We start from the raw sequence: 4,910 nt of genomic DNA on the forward strand, positions 1-4,910 counted from the left end.
CTGGGAAGGAAGGCCCCAAAGACTGGATGCACCTGGATTTGGGAGGGTGGCAGGAGATGATGCCTCCCCCCTGCCCCCCTTCCTTTGGTGTGGGTAGCATCTTGAAGGGACCACCCAGGCATGGTTTTCTAGAAGCTTCCACCTGGAGCACCTGGAAGGCTCAAGAGTCTCAGGCCATGGGCTCATCAACGTCACCCAGTGAGAACCAGGCTCCAAAGGGGGCTTAGGCAATGTCCTGAATTACTCATGAACTCCTGCCTCCCTCCACCCTGCCTCCCAAGGGATCTGTCCCAAGAAGAGGACTCTGGTGGGTGGTGGCTTGACTTGTATTTAATTCTACATTGAAGTATCCTATATAATAAAAGGCTAATATGCAAATCAACCGAACAGTGGAATGACCAGTTGCTATGATGTGCACTGATTACCAGGGGGCAGACGCTCAACACAGGAGCTGCCCCCTGGTGGTCATTGCACTCCCACAGTGGGAGCCGCTCAGCCAGAAGCCAGGCTCATGGCTGGTGAGCGCAGTAGCAGTGGTGGGAGCCTCTCCCGCCTCTGTGGCAATGCTAAGGATGTCTGATTGATGGCTATGGACCACTAAGCTGTCAGTTGGACATCCCCCCAGGGCTCCAGGACTGTGATGCATGAATTTTGTGCACTGGGCCTCTAGTAATAAATAAAGGAAGAATAAAACTAATACTTGCTACAATGCCTGGGAGCAGGCTGAGGGTCACAGGATCCTGGCAATTTTGCTGCTGGGCTCCTCCTCCTGCTTTGACCAAGTTCAAGGTCACTCCATCCCTAGGCTAGTTCCTGGTGCATGTTCCCAGCATCCACTCCTCCATGCCCAGCTGCCTTGCTGTTCCCATCAGTTCCAGTGCCCACTCCACCTCCTGCCATGCCTCTGTCTGATTTGTTTGCTTAGGGAGATTAAGACCCAAACCTGGCTTAACTCAGAACCACACCTGTTTTCTCCTAAGCTTCAAACCAGCCTGAACAAATTCCAGTAAGCCATGGTTAAAGGGCCACCCCCACCCCTCCATGCAACACTCCTGTCACCTTCCTTGGCAGGTGCACGCTAGGAAGAAATCTGTATTTGATTATTTATACTCGTCTGGTTTTACTTAACAGGATTTGGAAGGTTCTGAGGCAAAGGATTTGAAGAGAGCAGCAGGTGGCTGGCTGGGGGAGGGGTTAAGGGAGAAAAAGGGACCGGCCCTTTCCTGCCTTTGATAGAACCCCGATCCCGATGGAGCAGGCAAGGAACTGCAAGTCACCGAATTCCTGTGGGAGGCTCGGCTAGCCTGGACTCCCAGCAGGAAGTGTTTGTAATAACAGCATGTGCCACTGTGTGCTAAACCCTTAACCCTCAGGAGTAACAGTAACAGGAAGTGTTCATACCTACATGCGTCAGAGCAGCAAGCACTTACTGCTTCGCACCCAGGATCTCATCCACTTTCATTGTCCCCATTGCATAGATGACAAGACTGAAGACCAGAGAGGTTATCGGATGTGCCTGAGACCACACAGCAGGGGCCCGAGATGAGACTTCAGCCCGAGCCTGTCCCAGGCCCCTGCTTTTAGGAGCTCCACAGAAAGGCAGCTGGGAGGAAGCCAGAATAGATGACTCAGTGCTTCTCTGCCTGATGCACATGAACATCAGCTGGGAAGCTTTTCAAACAGACCCCACCTGGGGGTGGGAGTGGTGGGGGAGCATGGAGTTCATTGAATTGAGCTTCGGCCTGGGTCTGATATCTTTTCAGAGCTCCCCAGGTAAGCTCCCGCTGGGTGGTGTGGGGCTGGGATTCGGTCCTGAGGTAACCCAGACTGAGATTTCTCCGAGAGGAGGAAAACCAGCGAGCACACTGGGCGTGCCTGGGAAAAGAATGATGATTGTTGCTACTTGATGGCTCCTTCTTTTTCTTGATAATTGGCTGCATTCAAGGTGGACTTTAAGAGATTTAAACACCATGCTTCCCAATAAAGCACAAAGAGAGAAGTCATCTAAAACTCCTTGCATCTAAAACACCTAAATTTAGGCCCAGAACTAACCTCCTTGCTGCTTGACACAAACACCATGGACCAGTTCTCACCCTGCCCTAGAGCCAGGTCAACTCATATCTAATTTTTAACAAAATTATTTATTTTAAAATTGTGGTAAAGTATACATAACATAAAATTTACTATTTTAACCATTTTTAAGGTCAGTGGCATTAAGTACATTCACATTATTATGCAACCATCACCACCACCCATCTCCAGAACAACTTTTCATCTTGTAAAATTAAACTCTGTGCCCATTAAATAAGAACTGCCCATCCCCCTCCCAGCCCCAGTAACGACCATCCTACTTTCTTCTCTATGAATTTGACTACCACCCAGACCGAATTTTAGGACAGATTAATTGTATCTATATCAGCTCAAATTCAAATAACAACAACTACCTTTGCATGAGCAATTAATTACACAGCAATATGTCAGTAAGTTGCATTGTATCCCCTCCATTGTACAGACGCTCAGTGAAGCCGGGATGATTCCATGTGCTCATGCTGGAGGACCACCTTTCTCACCTCTGTGACCGTTAGGTGGGGCTGTGCTACCTGACCTGGACAATGGAAAATGGGGAGAGTAATGCATGTCATGTCCAGGCCTGGCCCTAACCTCCCCTGAACTGCTGACCACACCCTCTTCCCCTTCCATAGCAACCACAGAAGCCACGTATTTAACACGGCAGTGTCAAAAGATGGGAGGAGCCTGCATCCTTGAGTCCCTACTTGGAACTAAGCTACCAAGAATTGGTGACCAACCTGCATCAAACTGGCCCAGGAGCAAGAAATCAAACTGAGCTATTGGACATATTTGTTACTGTAGCAGAGCCTATCCCATCCTGACTAATACACAGAGGTTCCGTAACTTACCACCGTCTCATAGGTAGTAGTCACTGGAGTCAGGATTCTGATACCACAGTTTGTGATCTCCCACATTTTCCTCTACTACTCTCATATTCTCCTGTATTTGTTCCCAAACTATGTAGCTGAGGTAAAAAATGTGGTCTTAAAAAGAAAGAAAGACAGGGTTTACTTCTGTAAAAGAAGCCAGGCATTTTAACGTCTCTCCACATACAACCAGACTTCTCTGCATCACGCCACATCCTCAAAAGAAAAATAAAACAGATTTCTTCTGCTGAGCTCCATCCCTCCAGTTGATAAAAACCCTGGCAGCTTCTGGCACTCAAGTCAGGCAGACGTTTAAAGCTACTCTTCTTTAAAGAGACGCTTCTCCAGCAATTTATTTTCTGTCACTGCCTGAGTTGCTGCCTATGAAGGATGATATTTTGTTCACCTTTGGTGCCTTTACCCCCTTGTATTCTGCAGTAAATGTCCCCAAACAATGCTCGCACTATCCATTAGGTAGGGCTGTCTTGACTGGCTGTCAACCAGCAAGGTTTTTTGGTCTAAACATAATGTCATTTCTTTTTAGCATATCACCCACCACTATCTCGTGTTGAGTGAGTGTGTGTGCATTGAAAAAAAGTGTTTCAGCACAGTATTTCTTCTCTATTCTATATCAACACCACACATGTCAGCACGCAGAGAGCAAGCCTAGTGCTTGATAACCCTTTGAAAACTTTGAGGAGGAAGGTGTAGAAAAATGACTGAGGGATAGCACATAAATTTGGAAATTTGGAAACCAGAAAAGCAAACCTGGATATAGAGCAGCAACCATAATAAGAAGGAAAATGCCAGAAAACTTTTCATGTTCTGTACCTAACAAGACAGCGAGATTAAGTACTTTTTGCCCAACCCATGAAATAGAGTAGGGTGGCCAGATTTTGCCAATAATCAGTTACTGAGAGTCTCTTAGATGATTGGTGCTGTGATGTGGACTGTCCACAACTTCTTTGCTGTGTGACTTTGGGCAAGGTGTTAATGTCTCTGAGCCTCACTTTCCTCACCTGCAAAATGGATCTAATATCAGCTACCTTTCAGGATTCTTGTAGGCATTAGTGAATTGCGTGTGAAGCGCCTGGCACACAGTAGGTGTTTTTCCTTTATTCAAATCACCTTTCCTGTGGATTACATGTTGTTCCTCAGCAAAGTCTGGCCTCTAAAGTGTGGAGCAGCCCAAGGCACCGTGAGCCTTACTCAGGAGATGAAGAAGGAGGTTTGGAAGGGCCAGAGGAGAAAATGGCACCCCAGGGAGAATCAGAAGAACCAGAAGAAACCTTTCCTTTCCTTGAACTTCACCTTGTGTGGGAGCAGCCTGGTTTCTGATTTAGGGATAGGTTCCCACTGAGAAGGTACCTTGTATGTTCTCTCCACCATCCCCTCTTCTCTGATTTATTGATGCGTGACATTTTCTTCCTAGAGGCACCCAATCTCTAAATCAATTTGATTCTTCAAATATTTTGGGGTCACCTACCACATACATTGAGTGGCAGGTAGCAGCGTGGAAACCTATATATGATTTAAATGGGACCAGAGCCTCAAGTAGAAGGAAAGACCCTAATGGTGGAATTTTACAAACTGGGAGAGGCACTTCTGGAAGCAGGAGGAGTTTTCCAGGGACTTGAAGTTATACTATACTAGAGGCCCAGAGCATGAAATTCATGCACTCTGGGGAGTGGGGGATGTCCCTCAGCCCGGCCTGCACCCTCTTGTAGTCCAGGAGTCCTCAGGGGATATCTGACAGTTGCCACCGCTGCACTTGCCAGCCATGAACCCGGGTCAGGGCTTCTGGCTGAGTGGCGCTCCCCTGTGGGAGTGCACTGACCACCATGGGGCAGCCCCTGCATTGAGCGTCTGGCCCTTGGTAGTCAGTGCACATCATAGCGACCGGTCCTTTTGCCATTTGGTCAATTTGCATATTAGCCTTTTATTATATAGGATCATTCTTTCATTTGACAGGTG

The sequence above is a fragment of the Myotis davidii genome, unplaced genomic scaffold (genome assembly GCF_000327345.1).
Source record: "Myotis davidii unplaced genomic scaffold, ASM32734v1 scaffold743, whole genome shotgun sequence".
In the NCBI taxonomy this organism is placed as follows: Eukaryota; Metazoa; Chordata; class Mammalia; order Chiroptera; family Vespertilionidae; genus Myotis; species Myotis davidii.